We start from the raw sequence: 18,100 nt of genomic DNA on the forward strand, positions 1-18,100 counted from the left end.
CCTACCTGCTACTACTCGATCGATCATGCATGCATGGATTACTCCTAGCTAGCCGCCATCACAGCTCAAACACACACACATTATTTGCCATGCATCGATCTCTTTTCAGCCTTTCTTTTTACCTCAGATTCGGTGCAACATTATGACTCTGGATATGAGCATCTCATCGCGATTCAGAGTGATATGTAGTTTGTCCTTTACTCTCCCTTCCCTAGCTAGCTAGGATGTTTTCTAGACAGCTGTGTGCTTATGATTCATTTTATAAAGAAGGATTATCCAGGCATCTGCATCAAGCAATGTGCACACCAAATTTTATTAAATTATTCAAGAGAGTTTGAAAAGATAAATACGTGGATCAATTCAAAACGAACTTTTTTTACGATCTATGGCGCTACACCTACAAGTTCAATGGTGTGCCCTGACTTCACACTAACGTACACCATCTAATCTAATCGCCTCATCAAGCCATCGACAGCGAGCCGAGAGCATCAACCAGTCTAGCATATCCTCAGCGTGCATCACATGCACACGTTGTAAAATATCTGCCGTCGTCATCTTTCATCGTCTCAACTTCAAGAAAGATCAACACATAGACCTTGCATTGTTCAACTGCCGTCGACGCCACCACGACGCCAGGCGTCGCCACCGAGTGGCGGAGGCAGGGGGTGCCAGCAGGGGCCCCGGCCCAGGCCAACAAGCAGAAGTTTCCGCTACACAAGTGATTACCTGCTACTAATTCTGTGTATTATCATGATTTTTTTGGCTTTGGCCCTCCACAACAAGACATAACATCAAGTTGGCCCCCTTGATTAAGTTTTCCTGCCTCCGCCACTGTCGCCACCATCCCACGCATGTCCATCAACGAGACCCCGCGCCACGTCACCAAGACTTGTTGTTGTCGATGTGATAGAAGCCACACTGCTTCACCTTGGCCACCGCATGAGAGCACACGGAGACTAGCATGGGATCTGCCACAGCCGCGCCCCAGAGCCACCGCGGAGGAAAGCCCCGCCACTGCCATCATACCCCACTCGGGCTTTGCCCAGCAACAGTCCGGCAGCGACGGTGGCCGCGCCCTAGATCGCCCGGGGGGAGCAGCAATAGTTTAGGGGTGATGCAGAGATCGAAGGTGGCGGCGGCGGCTGAACCCTAGATCGCGAGGGGTGGGAGAGGAGGGGAGTCAGGGGCTTGTTTTGGTCTCTCTCTCTCTCTCTCTCTCTAGAGTGAAATGAACTTAATTTCACGCATTTTCCTATGTGTGTTTTTTCGAGAAATTTTCTCCAATGTTCATCTACCAAGAAAGCAAAAGCATTTCCTTTCTGAGGAAAGGGGGAACAAGGCAGGGCCAGGCTTCTCATGAGTTTGGATGCATCATTTGTTTGTCAAATCACATGCACTCTCTCGCTCAATCGACCCCTGCCTCCTGCACACAGTCACGATCGATCGACGGATGGATGGATCGACGACGACGTGCATACAGCCGGTCTGTCTGAATCAATTAGTGCACGCGTAGCCTGTAATTTGATGCTGCCAGTGCCATGCCATGCATATACCGATCTTGATTGCCGCTGCTGCTACTCATGGCGACTTGTCCGCAAACCCAGGAGGGAAAAGGGAGCGCTGCCCTGCCGGCCGGGCCTGTAGTAAACCATCCGTCCATGGATCATTACTCGACTCGAGAGCTAGCTAATCCATAATGCCATCTGTCAGCCTTATGCATGGCTGCTGCTGCAGCTGCTCCTGCAGAAGAACATCTTTGCTGTCTACTGTACGTAGACTGCTGCTGTCCAAGCATGCATGCATGCATTTTTTCTTTTTGGTCAAGTAGGCGCTACACTACTAGTACGTGCAGCTACAGCGCCCCTAGGAGTATAACCTAGCCAGCTACAAAATGTACTACTCCTCAACAACTTTGATCATGAGATGTACTACTGTTGTACAGTAGTGTACTAGCTAGTACTGCTAGCTACGTTTGAATTGAATCCATCTATCTACCAAAAAATAAGAGAAAATTTGTGTTCGTCGCCAAGTACGTACATGCATGCTAATTTGGACTGGGCATGCATACGCGAGAAATTAATAGCGTTGCTTCTCATGTTGCCGCCAGCCCACATGGATGCTAATTTGGACTAGACATGCATACGTGCCATCACTGACGACTCCATCCTTACATTGCGGAGCAAACAACCAAGTTACGTCCAGCCGGTAAGGTTGCCTAGTATGGAAGAAGACAAATCACCGTAGGTAGAGTAACATAAATGCATGCATCCTACCAATGAAAATGAAAAAGGAAAAGCGCTCGGTTCATTTGTTTGTAGCATAGGGTCCCAGAATTAATCAAGTGGCATGATTCACTGCACGTCCCTCCTTCTACATACTCTATGATTATTATTTTTTGGTTATGCTTAATTTGTGTTGCACTCAGGTGATGAACTGAAGAGCATGATGGTGATTATACACGTAGGGCTGGCTGGTGCGCCATGATTACTCATTACTGGAGAGAGCAGATGAGCATAACAGAGAGGACAAGAAGAATATTCACGGGTCAGCCATGAGTGTCGTGGAGCCTACCGGTCAACCACGGACACCCATCAAGCATATAAAATAATAACATGCCAACTAGTAGTATCATGCATGCATGTCCTAATTCCTAGTTATACACTAGGCAGGCCATGGAGCGTTCAACGTACGGCAAAGCTTATGGATCGTCTCGTACATGGATCCTAGTTAACAACAATACCTTTTGGTCTTGGTTACGGCAAACAACATACATCCCCTTTGATTTCCCCAACCAAATCCACATCCCCCTCGCCTTCTCCCAAAACCCCACGAGCGTCCCCTCCCCTCCATTTTTCTACACAGTTCACCACGTCCGCCGCACGTACCAATAAAGTTAAGGTTTGAATGGAACTGGACCAAAATACTAGTACGAGCATTTGCGTTTAGTTAGGGGCCGAAAGTTTGGTCAAGAAGCTAAGGTACTCATAGGCACATCAAGAAATATTATAATTACATAAACCTCCTAGCTATATATGGGCCGCTGGATTAAACACCCACCATATGGCCGATGCTCGACGCGTGGTCACACCCGTCTACAGTTTCCCTCTCCTTCCCAACACAAGCACATCTCTGTTGAATCCGTGGCCAGTGAACTTGTCCACCGTTTCTGATGGCTCACCATGCATTGGCATTAACAAAACCTATCACCACATTGTGACCCCCACTCCATCGACCCACCATTGAATTTACTTTGTACAACATGCAATATATGCCTTCGTCGCTGGCCACAGAAACATCAGTTGGAGTTATGAAGGTGAACCTAAGTCTAACTTTCATAAGTACAATACAATTGGAATCTTAACCTTGTAAGAGAGGAGGGTGGTGGCAAATCGCTAACCTTGACCTGGATCCAAGGTTGTATAATTGTTTCTCAAAAAGCATACGTTTTAGACATGTTCGTGCGTTTTGATTATCTTTATATTTATAGTGTTTATTGGATACTAGCAAAAGACCCGTGCGTTGCAACGGGTCATTGATATTTTAGTACTTCAACACTGATTATGCACACCAAACTGAAATATCTCCTTCTATTGTTATTTGTTAGTGAAATGATCGAGAGGAGATAATATGCCTGAATAGTGAAGTTGTGAGCATAGCTTATTTCTCCTTCTCCTTGATTCATATGCATCATTTGTTTGGGGGGCAAGCTTGTAGCAGAGTTAAACCCAGAAAAAAAGTTGAATACAAATCAAGGGATATAGCAGCATTCAACTAAATTAGTAGTGGAGTAGTGCAACACCCTCGATGCGACTATAGCTCCCACGTGTCAAGGCATGACTTAGAGACATAATCGCATTGAAGGCATATGTCGCAAGTTAGGCAATCTTCACAACATCCCATGTAATATGAATAATAAAGGGGAGAAAACATAGTTGGCTTACACTCGCCACGTCAATCAAGTACATAAATAACATTACATCATCCAAACACTCATGGCCCGACTACGGCGCCAAAATAAAAGATAACCCAACAAGCGACACGGTCCCGATCACTCCCAACTGGGCACCACTACTGATCATCAGGAAAGGAAACATAGTAACGTTGAGAGTCCTCGTCAAACTCCCACTTGAGCTCGAGCGCGTCTCCTGGAGCGGAATCATCAGGCCCTGCATCTGGTGTAATAGTAATCTGTGAGCCACAGGGACTCAGCAATCTCGCACCCTCGCGATCAAGATGTGACGCCCCCGATTTAATCGTACACTAATCATACACGCAAACGTGTACGATTAAGATCAGGGACTCACGGGAAGATATCACAACACAACTCTACAAATAAAATAAGTCATACAAGCATCATATTACAAGCCAGGGGCCTCGAGGGCTCGAATACAAGAGCTCGATCATAGACGAGTCAGCGGAAGCGACAATATCTGAGTACAGACATAAGTTAAACAAGTTTGCCTTAAGAAGGCTAGCACAAACTGGGATACAGATCGAAAGAGGCGCAGGCCTCCTGCCTGGGATCCTCCTAACTACTCCTGGTCGTCGTCAGCGGGCATCACGTAGTAGTAGGCACCTCCGGTGTAGTAGGAGTCGTCGTCGAAGGTGGCGTCTGGCTCCTGGACTCCAGCATCTGGTTGCGACAACCAGAATGAAAGGAAAAGGGGGAAAGGGGGGAGAAAGCAACCGTGAGTACTCATCCAAAGTACTCGCAAGCAAGGAGCTACACTACATATGCATGGGTATCAAATGGAGTAAGGATGTCATATGTGGACTGAACTGCAGAATGCCAGAATAAGAGGGGGATAACTAATCCTTTCGAAGACTACGCTTCTGGCAGCCTCCGTCTTGCAGCATGTAGAAGAGAGTAGACTGAAGTCCTCCAAGTAGCATCGCATAGCATAATCCTAACCGATGATCCTCCCCTCGTCGCCCTGTGAGAGAGCGACCACCGGTTGTATCTGGCACTTGGAAGGGTGTGTTTTATTAAGTATCTGATTCTAGTTGTCATAAGGTCAAGGTACAACTCCAAATCGTCCTGTTACCGAAGATCACGGCTATTCGAATAGATTAACTTCCCTGCAGGGGTGCACCACATACCCCAACACGCTTGATCCCATTTGGCCGGACACACTTTTCGGGGTCATGACCGGCCGCGAAAGATCAACACGTCGCAGCCCCACCTAGGCACAACAGAGAGGTCAGCACGCCGATCTAAACCTAAGCGCACAGGGGTCTGGGCCCATCGCCCTTAGCACACCTGCACGTTGCGAACGCGGCCGGAAGCAGAACTAGCCCCCTTAATACAAGAGCAGGCTTACGTTCCAATCCGGCGCGCGCCGCTCAGTCGCTGACGTCACGAAGGCTTCGGCTGGTACCACGACGCCGGGATACCCATAACTACTCCCGCGTAGATGGTTAGTGCGTATAGACCAAATGGCCAGACTCAGATCAAATACCCAGATCTCGTTAAGCGTGTTAAGTATCCGCGAACGCCGACCAGGGCCAGGCCCACCTCTCTCCTAGGTGGTCTGAACCTGCCCTATCGCTCCGCCTCAAAGATCCACTCGCGGGTGCTCCTACGAGCCGACCCGTCTTTAATCACCACATGTATCAAGTATAAAGTACATAGTATAAACCCGCGATCACCTCCCGAGTGATCACGGCCCGATAGTATAGCACAGCAGACGGACAAGAATGTAGGGCCACAGATGGAAATACTAGCATCCTATACTAAGCAAGTAGGATTGCAGGTAAAGGTATCAACAGTAGTAGCAAGGACAGGCTATGCATCAGGATAGGAATAACGATAGCAGTAACATGTTACACTACTCTAATGCAAGCAGTATAGAGGAGAGTAGGCGATATCTGGTGATCAAGGGGGGGGCTTGCCTGGTTGCTCTGGCAAGAGAGAGGAGTCGTCAACTCCGTAGTCGTACTGGGTAGCAGCGGCGTCGGTCTCGATGTCTATCAAGAGAAGAGGGGGGAGAAACAATAAATATTTAAGCAGGCATATGCATAGAGATGCATGACATGACAGGTAACGGCGTTAGAGGTGCCCTAACGCGGTATGTGATGATACCGGTGAAGGGGGGGAAACATCCGGGAAAGTATCCCAGGCGTTTCGCGTTTTTGGACAGACGAACCGGAGGGGGAAAGTTGCGTGTTCGCTATGCTAGGGATGCGTGGCGGACGAACGGGCTGCGTATCCGGGTTCGTCTCGTCGTTCTGAGCAACTTTCATGTAGAAAGTATTTTCATCCGAGTTTCGGATTGAAAGATATGATTTTCTAAAGATTTAAATCATTTTCTGATTTTAATTATTTATTTTATTCCAACATTATCCAAAACAGTGAATGATGACGTCAGCATGACATCAGAGTGATGTCAGCAGGTCAATTGGTCGGTTGACCAGTCAAACCAAACAGGTGGGTCCAGTGGGACCCACATGTCATTGACAGGGTACTAACAGGGGGGGTTTAGACAAATTAAACAGGTTAAATAAGGGTGGGACCCAGTAGTCAGTGAGAGATTAGTGTATTAATTAGCTAAACTATTTAATTAACCAATTATTCCTTTTATTTATTTCGTTTATTGAAGTGGGGCCTATAGGTCAGTGAGATAGGGGCGGCCCAGTCAGCAGTTGACCCAGTCAACAGGTCAACAGGGGGCCCTGGGCCCACCAGTCAGTGGCCCAGGTGGTGGGACCCGCGGTGCCAGGTCAGCAGGGCCGGCTCTCGCCGCCGGCGACCAAAAGCACGGCGCCGACCCGCTGGAGTTCGCCAGAATTTGTGCTCAGGGCACGGATCCGCGCGTGCCTGGGCCCGTTCGAACAAGCGCGAAGACGCGCATCTAGTGGTGGTGGTGGTTCGTCCCGAGGTCGCCGGAGCTGTCGCCGGCGAGCAGAGAGGCGGACGTCGGGGCTCGGGTGAGTGGCGGGTTTCGTCTGCAGGCCACCAAAATGGGCGGGACCGGTCGCATTCGAACGGCAAGACGACAGCGGAGCGAATGGGGGTGGCTGCAGAGGCTGTGGTGGCCGGAGTCGAGCGCCACGGGCTCGACGGCGGCGAGGTGGTTCGGGCGTGAGGCGAAGACGGCGAGGCAGAGCGCTCCGGGGCTAACGGGGAGGCTAGGGCGGAGCTGCGCGACGCGCTGAGCACAAAGGGCTCGGCCCCGTGACCATTTGGTCACCGGAAACGCGTCTGCGACGAGATCCGCGGCGGGGCGTTCGGGTGCTACGGCGGCAGCTAGCTAGAGCGCGAGCTAGGGGAGGTAGAGGGCAGAGGGGGGAGGCAGTTCACCTAGCGGCACGCACGATGGCCGGTGAATGGGTTAGTAGCTGCAGGGGCGTCGCCGGAGATGAAGAAGAATGGCGGCGAAGCTTGTCGGGGTAGAGGAGGAAGACGGCGGCGTCGGGGGCGTTGCGGTGGCTCCGGTCTCCAACGGGCTGCACCAGTCGAAGCAGCGGACGACGGCGTCCCTTGGAGACACCGTGGGGCGGCGAGGTGGGCACGGTGGCCGTGGCTAGGCCGGAGCCATGGCGGCGGTGGCGCTCGGTTACGGTGGGGAACGAGGGGGCGAGGTGCGGTGGATCTGAGGGGGAAGGCGCGGGGACCGAGGGGAGAGTGGGGCGAGTGGGAGGAGAGACCGAGGGGGCGCGGCGTGGCGACCTAATCCCCTCGTCGTCGCCGGCGAGAGGGTGCGGCGGGGACGTGCCCCTGTTCCGACCCAGGTCGGGGGAACAGGGAAGGGAGGCGGCAGGGGGAGGCGGGCCGGTCCGGTCGGATGGGCCAGGTGGGTTAACTGGGCCAGATGGCCCAGGGGGGTTTGGGGGGTTTCCTTTCTCTTTTCCTTTTTTTGTTTGTTTCTGTTTTTTGTAGTTTCTTTTGTTTTATTTATTTTTAGTTTTATAAAATATACCACTAGCCCCTAAATTAGTATTTATAAATACTCTATTGCCACATTAATTTCTCATACCTAATAAAATAGTTTATTGTTTTAATATTTATAAAATGCATCTAATTATTTGTATAAGCCACTATTTTATTTAGTTTAGTGCTTTTAATTATTTTATAAAAATGTGATCCTCCACCATAATTACCTAAGCATTATTTGCCACCTCTAGAACATTTTAATTTTAATGTTTGAAAACTTTACCGTTTGACCTGATTTTGAATTTTTGAATTCGAACGGGATTGAACCATCGTGAGATTTACAACAGTAAGAGTGGTGACGTGGCATCATTAGCAGAGGTTACTGTAGCTTGATTATCCGGACGTCACAATTCTCCTCCACTACAAGAAATCTCGTCCTGAGATTTAAGAGGGGAGTAGGGGGAAGTTCTGGTTACGAAATTCTAACGTGTCTTCTCGGTCTTGGTTGCCCTTCTTGAAGAGGTTGATCCATAGCATTGATGTCTTCATTTCTCTACACCCATGCATCATGAGGAAGCTGTCGTCCTTCCTTTGGGAACTCCATCGTACTTACAGAGGAGTAAAGGATGGGTATACCGGAAGAATGGAATTCTGCATGGTTGCTTATCCGGTAGATAATCATTAGGGAACGTGGTGAAAAGTAACTCTTGAATTGAAATTTACGAAAATATCGAGAGCAAGGTAAGGAGGTAACATGGGAAGTTTCGAGCGGGCATGCAATCGCTTGATGCCTGAAACAGGGCGTGAAATGGGGTTCAAAGCAATGGGAATAAGTATTGTGTCCGATACCAGAATTGATGATTTCTCGGAAGGTGGCTCGTGAATCACATACGAGGCCAAGTGCGAGGAATTAAATTTGGAAACCGGGGGTGTATAGGAGGGTCAGGTTTCGATCCTGTGTAACTGTGGGTTATGGGCCCACCATGTGGTTAAAAGTAGGAAAAGCGTTGATATTTTGCACGGTCGTGATAGCAAGACATGTCAGAGGGTAGCCTATCATTTATGTTGGCAATAATGTCGGTACCAAGGGCGAGGGACGAAGAGAACCATTTTCCTGCTCGTTGAACGAGGTGGACCATTGGGCAAAGTTCTCGTCCATCGGTGGCTACCGAAATGTCATCAATTATAGTAATAGGGTCTTACTGGCAGAGTTGTACCACGAGGTGCTTACCTAAGCAGGGAATTACCACTGCTCAGTTAAGTAGATTATAAGAAAGTTTGAACAAAACAACGGAAAGGAAAATGTGTTTAAACACATATATCAGGGGTATATCCTTCCCAAAGTCAAGCAGAGGATGATATCCAAGACAGGATATAAAGTAGAAAACCCTTTAGATAAGAGGAGAGAAATTTCATGACATTACCCATACAACGGTGTTTGGGTAATTTCAACAAGAAACATTTAGCATGGTGTTTCAAATGTTCTTATCGAAATTCGGAGTACCATAGACATGCTTTGAGATAGCGCTGACATGGTATTCAAGCAAAGGTCAGACTTCGGGTTACACAAAGGATCCATCAGGAACAACTCATAGAATAAGTCTTATAGTTTCCTCATGGAAAAATGGATAACTTTGCTAAAAAGGAAACTATAACAGTAGGTCATCCGGCCAGGTGTGCTGGGCATGCCATCACTTTACCGGGTCATAAAAGACCAGTGTTATAACTCATGGATAAATGTTCCAACCATCATATCTGACCGAGATTCAGATCTGATCGGTGTTAGGATACGTCAGGCTCAGGATGCCTGAGAAGAAAATGCAACATAAATTGTTGAGATGACATTGTAAGATTCTCGGGAATTGAACTATGGAAGCGAGTCCCGAAACAAGAGCTCATCATTAAACCAAGGCGAGAATGAGGGGTGGCTGATGGTCTCAGCGACAATTCTTCAAGATTCCCAAAAGGATGGATTTCCACAAGTAGGTGAACAATGAGATAACATTTGTCAGATCCAATGATATAATGATGTAGGTTCGAGGAAACATCCACAATTAAACATTGGTTGAAAGGTGCGCCCAAAATATGGGTTGGGTTGCATGACCAATGTCAGAATGGTGATTCAATAATCAATAGTCTAAGAACGAACGGCCGACCATTAACTTCAAAGCTATAAGGTTGCTAGAAGGGCAGAATCCAAACAACACCGTTCACTTGTTGGTACCCCGGTTGGAATCAACACGAGGACCAAGAAAGAATGGTGATGGTGAGAAGTATCATGATACCAAGAATTCTTAGGAGGTGGTGAAATTCTCACGACATTCTTGACATAAAGGATGGTAATACTCAGCATAATTGCTAGATAGCACGGGTCTCCAGGTATAACTCAAAACACGAACAAGTTTGTGTTGGAGGGAAGGCAATAATGTTGTCGGTGATAACACAAATCATCGAGGGACGAGGATGGTTACATGTCATCATCCATTTGGTTGATATTCTGGAAGGAATCAAAATGTTGTTTGATGACCACGACAAATTTAGTCGAGAGGCTCCACGAAGATGTAATCGATCGGCGATGACATCAAGTGAAAGGAATGATGAAGCGAATGGTTATTGGAACCATGGGTATGACACAAACTCGAAATCAAGTTTGCTGTTCAGGGAGAAGTGATATGATGAGGTAAATCGACGTAAGCTTAGCTCATCCTCGAGAATTGTGCTCCGTGAAGAAGGACCAGGTAGCACAGTTAAAATTTAGCACAATGATGATATAGCCGATTAGGCTAGGAATGACTTAAATGATTATTAACTCGTAAGCAACAACATTTACTTAAGAGTTATTGAATCAGAGTGCGGACTCGATTCACTATTCGGTGTTCTCGGTTGACGACAACCCAGAACCTAGGAACAATTGGATCCGACGAGTGATAATAGTTTATGAAGAACCCATAAGAAGTTATGATGTCCCATGATATTCCCGAGATACCAGGGTGTAATACTCGACGGTAGGTCAAAGTAAAGGTTGGACAAGTGCAATGATCTGCACAAGACAAGTACTTCAACTTGTCCGAGAAATGGTATTAAGGAGAAAATATGGTCGGAACCATGATTGTAAAGGACCAAACATAGATACACGACGAACTTATGACAAGGGGATTATTATCATTTACAAGAAGCTTCAAAGAAAAGTTCCACATTGGGTCCATGGGCATGAACGCAAGGGCTCAAGGTCGACTCCCACTTCTTCAATGCATAACCTTCCATTTTACTTCTCGCTTTTGATGAGGCTGTAGTGTAGAAATTCTATCTGGCGGAGCAACAGAAGAGTATGACTCGCGAAAACTTTCGGGTTCATACCGTTTGGGGAAGGCATAGGTTCAACCCATCAGGGCATCTTAGGAGTATATACCACAAATTTCAAGAATAAATAACACCAACTCGATAGTAGAGCATGCTTGAGAAAGCAGAGGATACAATTTACCAAAGGCATTATGTATCCGAGGAAAGGCTCACAGACTTATTGAATACGAAGGACGCTGTCGGTTAAAATCCAACAAAGGATCTGGTGGTCCTCAAGGGATCTGGTGTGAGCATCGGTACTCAACCAGAGGGAGAAACAATGCAAGGAGATCAGACTTTAGAAACAACTGACTAATTCAAGGCTCAAATGCAAAGGAATTATCAATTCCAAGATAAGGGATCAGAAGCAATGCTCTGATCAGGGATGGATAAGTTGAATAGCCTTAGGGGTACGATCGATGGTCAATTGATTGGTCGAGATCCAGCTCATGTTTAAACTGGCGTCTGAGCCGGAAGGATGAATTCTAGGATCTGACTGATGATTGCGTGCATTCGCACTCATGTTGAATCAATAGGATCAAAATGACGGTGGCAAAGAATGCCAATAAGATTACTATACTTATGGGATTAACCATAATGCAAGCAAGCAAAGAATTTCAAGAGCAATAAGCTGCTGAGGATTTTCGAAAGATCGAATAGTATTTCGAAGACCATTGTGAAACACATGAACAACTGGGGGGTGAGCGGATACTCGATAAGTGCGAGAATTATCCATAGGGGTATTCAGGTGACAAGGAACAGCAAGGCAGTAAGCTCAAAGGATTATCGAAACAACGACAAGTATTACGGGGTATCTTGTAATGACAAGGCCAACTGGGGATGAATGTACGAATAACAACTGCAAGTAGTTATCCATAAGGGTTGACGGTGGAAGGGGAATTGCAAACACGATGAACACAAGTTCTCGGGTTAATAGCGAAGAGTATCTTCAGGGTCTTCACGTACAGCAGACGATCATCAGTAATAAGGGGCTCTCCGGGTGAAAGAGATAACTAGATCCTAATGTTAGATTTAGCAAAATTCATTTAACCCGAATAGAAGAGAGCTCAGAGTCCCAGAGTAAGGATCGAGGAGTAAAAGATCCTAATACCATCCAGATGGCAACGTGGGCCCGTAAGGCACACAGCCATGTTAGTAACGTTTTGCAATGTCTAGACTCGACTTCGGCCAAGGAGTGTGGAAGGGGGAATTCCTACAGGCAGTCGGCTCTGATACCAACTTGTGACGCCCCCGATTTAATCGTACACTAATCATACACGCAAACATGTATGATTAAGATCAGGGACTCACGGGAAGATATCACAACACAACTCTACAAATAAAATAAGTCATACAAGCATCATATTACAAGCCAGGGGCCTCGAGGGCTCGAATACAAGAGCTCGATCATAGACGAGTCAGCGGAAGCGACAATATCTGAGTACAGACATAAGTTAAACAAGTTTTCCTTAAGAAGTCTAGCACAAACTGGGATACAGATCGAAAGAGGCGCAGGCCTCCTGCCTGGGATCCTCCTAACTACTCCTGGTCGTCGTCAGCGGGCATCACGTAGTAGTAGGCACCTCCGGTGTAGTAGGAGTTGTCGTCGAAGGTGGCGTCTGGCTCCTGGACTCCAGCATCTGGTTGCGACAACCAGAATGAAAGGAAAAGGGGGAAAAGGGGGAGAAAGCAACCGTGAGTACTCATCCAAAGTACTCGCAAGCAAGGAGCTACACTACATATGCATGGGTATCAAATGGAGTAAGGATGTCATATGTGGACTGAACTGCAGAATGCCAGAATAAGAGGGGGATAACTAATCCTTTCGAAGACTACGCTTCTGGCAGCCTCCGTCTTGCAGCATGTAGAAGAGAGTAGACTGAAGTCCTCCAAGTAGCATCGCATAGCATAATCCTAACCGATGATCCTCCCCTCGTCGCCCTGTGAGAGAGCGACCACCGGTTGTATCTGGCACTTGGAAGGGTGTGTTTTATTAAGTATCTGATTCTAGTTGTCATAAGGTCAAGGTACAACTCCAAATCGTCCTGTTACCGAAGATCACGGCTATTCGAATAGATTAACTTCCCTGCAGGGGTGCACCACATACCCCAACATGCTTGATCCCATTTGGCCGGACACACTTTTCGGGGTCATGACCGGCCGCGAAAGATCAACACGTCGCAGCCCCACCTAGGCACAACAGAGAGGTCAGCACGCCGGTCTAAACCTAAGCGCACAGGGGTCTGGGCCCATCGCCCTTAGCACACCTGCACGTTGCGAACGCGGCCGGAAGCAGAACTAGCCCCCTTAATACAAGAGCAGGCTTACGTTCCAATCCGGCGCGCGCCGCTCAGTCACTGACGTCACGAAGGCTTCGGCTGATACCACGACGCCGGGATACCCATAACTACTCCCGCGTAGATGGTTAGTGCGTATAGACCAAATGGCCAGACTCAGATCAAATACCCAGATCTCGTTAAGCGTGTTAAGTATCCGCGAACGCCGACCAGGGCCAGGCCCACCTTTCTCCTAGGTGGTCTGAACCTGCCCTGTCGCTCCGCCTCAAAGATCCACTCGCGGGTGCTCCTACGAGCCGATCCGTCTTTAATCACCACATGTATCAAGTATAAAGTACATAGTATAAACCCGCGATCACCTCCCGAGTGATCACGGCCTGATAGTATAGCACAGCAGACGGACAAGAATGTAGGGCCACAGATGGAAATACTAGCATCCTATACTAAGCAAGTAGGATTGCAGGTAAAGGTATCAACAGTAGTAGCAAGGACAGGCTATGCATCAGGATAGGAATAACGATAGCAGTAACATGTTACACTACTCTAATGCAAGCAGTATAGAGGAGAGTAGGCGATATCTGGTGATCAAGGGGGGGGGGCTTGCCTGGTTGCTCTGGTAAGAGATAGGAGTCGTCAACTCCGTAGTCGTACTGGGTAGCAGCGGCGTCGGTCTCGATGTCTACCAAGAGAAGAGGGGGGAGAAACAATAAATATTTAAGCAGGCATATGCATAGAGATGCATGACATGACAGGTAACGGCGTTAGAGGTGCCCTAACGCGGTATGTGATGATACCGGTGAAGGGGGGGAAACATCCGGGAAAGTATCCCAGGCGTTTCGCGTTTTCGGACAGATGAACCGGAGGGGGAAAGTTGCGTGTTCGCTATGCTAGGGATGCGTGGCGGACGAACGGGCTGCGTATCCGGGTTCGTCTCGTCGTTCTGAGCAACTTTCATGTAGAAAGTATTTTCTTCCGAGTTTCGGATTAAAAGATATGATTTTCTAAAGATTTAAATCATTTTCTGATTTTAATTATTTATTTTATTCCAACATTATCCAAAACAGTGAATGATGACGTCAGCATGACATCAGAGTGATGTCAGCAGGTCAATTGGTCGGTTGACCAGTCAAACCAAACAGGTGGGTCCAGTGGGACCCACATGTCATTGACAGGGTACTAACAGGGGGGTTTTAGACAAATTAAACAGGTTAAATAAGGGTGGGGCCCAGTAGTCAGTGAGAGATTAGTGTATTAATTAGCTAAACTATTTAATTAACCAATTATGCCTTTTATTTATTTCATTTATTGAAGTGGGGCCTATAGGTCAGTGAGATAGGGGCGGCCCAGTCAGCAGTTGACCCAGTCAACAGGTCAACAGGGGGCCCTGGGCCCACCAGTCAGTGGCCCAGGTGGTGGGACCCGCGGTGCCAGGTCAGCAGGGCCGGCTCTCGCCGCCGGCGACCAAAAGCACGGCGCCGACCCGCCGGAGTTCGCCGGAATTTGTGCTCAGGGCACGGATCCGCGCGTGCCTGGGCCCGTTCGAACAAGCGCGAAGACGCGCATCTAGAGGTGGTGGTGGTCTGTCCCGAGGTCGCTGGAGCTGTCGCCGGCGAGCAGAGAGGCGGACGTCGGGGCTCGGGTGAGTGGCGGGTTTCGTCTGCAGGCCACCAAAATGGCCGGGACCGGTCGCATTCGAACGGCAAGACGACGGTGGAGCGAATGGGGGTGGCTGCGGAGGCTATGGTGGCCGGAGTCGAGCGCCACGGGCTCGACGGCGGCGAGGTGGTTCGGGCGTGAGGCGAAGACGGCGAGGCAGAGCGCTCCGGGGCTAACGGGGAGGCTAGGGCGGAGCTGCGCGACGCGCTGAGCACAAAGGGCTCGGCCCCATGACCATTTGGTCACCGAAAACGCGTCGGCGACGAGATCCGCGGCGGGGCGTTCGGGTGCTACGGCGGCAGCTAGCTAGAGCGCGAGCTAGGGGAGGTAGAGGGCAGAGGGGGGAGGCAGTTCACCTAGCGGCACGCACGATGGCCGGTGAATGGGTTAGTAGCTGCAGGGGCGTCGCCGGAGATGAAGAAGAATGGCGGCGAAGCTTGTCGGGGCAGAGGAGGAAGACGACGGCGTCGGGGGCGTTGCGGTGGCTCCGGTCTCCAACGGGCTGCACCAGTCGAAGCAGCGGACGACGACATCCCTTGGAGACACCGTGGGGCGGCGAGGTGGGCATGGTGGCCGTGGCTAGGCCGGAGCCATGGCGGCGGTGGCGCTCGGTTACGGTGGGGAACGAGGGGGCGAGGTGCGGTGGATCTGAGGGGGAAGGCGCGGGGACCGAGGGGAGAGTGGGGCGAGTGGGAGGAGAGACCGAGGGGGCGCGGCGTGGCGACCTAATCCCCTCGTCGTCGCCGGCGAGAGGGTGCGGCGGGGACGTGCCCCTGTTCCGACCCAGGTCGGGGGAACAGGGAAGGGAGGCGGCAGGGGGAGGCGGGCCGATCCGGCCGGATGGGCCAGGTGGGTTAACTGGGCCAGATGGCCCAGGGGGGTTTGGGGGGGTTTCCTTTCTCTTTTCCTTTTTTTGTTTGTTTCTGTTTTTTTGTAGTTTCTTTTGTTTTATTTATTTTTAGTTTTATAAAATATACCATTAGCCCCTAAATTAGTATTTATAAATACTCTATTGCCACATTAATTTCTCATACCTAATAAAATAGTTTATTGTTTTAATATTTATAAAATACATCTAATTATTTGTATAAACCACTGTTTTATTTAGTTTAGTGCTTTTAATTATTTTATAAAAATGTGATCCTCCACCATAATTACCTAAGCATTATTTGCCACCTCTAGAACATTTTAATTTTAATGTTTGAAAACTTTACCGTTTGACCTGAGTTTGAATTTTTGAATTCGAACGGGATTGAACCATCGTGAGATTTACAACAGTAAGAGTGGTGACGTGGCATCATTAGCAGAGGTTACTGTAGCTTGATTGTCCGGGCGTCACACAAGACTACCTAAGCTTATAGGTAAGGCAAGGTAAATATATGTGTGGAGCTGCAGCAAGCAACTAGCAAATATGGTGGCTATCCTGTTCGCAAAAGAGAGCGAGAAGAGGAGGCAAAGAGCGAGCGAGAAACTAGAGAACAACCTGCGCAAGCATTACTCCAACACCGTGTCCACTTCTCGGGATCCGCCGAGAAGAGGCCATCACGGTAACACACTCGGTTGATTCATTTTAATTAAGTAAAGGTTCAAGTTATCTACAACCGGACATTAACAAATTCCCATCTGCCCATAACCGCGGGCACGGCTTTTGAAAGTTCAAATCCCTGCAGGGGAGTCCCAACTTAGCCCATGACAAGCTCTCACGGTCAACGAAGGAATAGACCTCCTCCCAAGACGTTTCGATCAGGCTCGGTATCTCGGTTCTTCAAGACACTTCGACAGGTTAAAACAAGACCAGCAACACCGCCCGAATGTGCCGACAAATCCCGATAGGAGCTGCACATATCTCTTTCTCAGGGCACACTCAGATTGTCTTAGGTATGGGTAGGCCAGCCCAGAGTTGCCCCTGGTGGCCACCGGCAGCTGACAGGTGGACCAACACTCAGAGGAGCACTGGCCCCGGGGGGGGGTTAAAATAAGATGACCCTCGGGCTCCAGAAACCAAAGGGAAAAATAGGCTAGGTGGCAAATGGTAAAACCAAGGTTGGGCATTGCTGGAAAAGCTTTAATCAAGGCAAACTATCAAGGGGTTCCCATTATAACCCAACCGCGTAAGGAACGCAAAATCCGGGAACATAACACCGATATGACAGAAACTAGGGCGGCAAGAGTGGAACAAAACACTAGGCGAGAGGCCGAGCCTTCCACCCTTTACCAAGTATATAGATGCATTAAGATAACATGGCAATATAATGATATCCCAACAAGTAAATAAAAGTTCCAACAACGAACGGCCTCCAATCTTCACCTGCAACTAGCAATGCTATAAGAGGGGCTGAGCAAAGCGGTAACATAGCCAATCAACGGTTTGCTAGGACATGGTGGGTTAGAGGTTTGACATGGCAATTTGGGAGGCTTGAAAGAAAGTGGTAGGCATCGTAGCAATGGCATGGCAAAAGAGCGAGCAAACTAGCATAGCAAAGATAGTAGTGATTTCGAGGGTATGATCATCTTGCCTGCACAGTTGTCAGAGTTGACTGGATCCTTGAAAGCAAACTCAACGGGCTCCTCGTTAGCAAACTCGTCTTCCGGCTCTACCCAAAACAAGACAAACAAGCAACAAGGACACGATCAACCATGTGAAAAGCTCAAACAATATGATGCAATGATGATATGCTATGCGGGATGCGATGCGGGATGCATATGCAAGATTTGACAAGGGATGCATGAACCTGGCCTCCACTTGGAAATCCAAGTGTGCCACTGGAAAGATGAGATGAAATCGCTTGACAATGATATAAAGAATGTCGGAATCGGAGTTACGGTTTGGAAATGGCAAGCGATTCAACTATGACACCGATCTGCGATTTACAGCAAGTAGCCATCTAAATGCAATGAGATGAACATGCTACAGCACCCAAACATGACAACAAAA

This window comes from Triticum urartu, chromosome 7A (assembly GCF_056163025.1).
Source record: "Triticum urartu cultivar PI428250 chromosome 7A, HENAU_Tu73, whole genome shotgun sequence".
Lineage (NCBI taxonomy): Eukaryota > Viridiplantae > Streptophyta > Magnoliopsida > Poales > Poaceae > Triticum > Triticum urartu.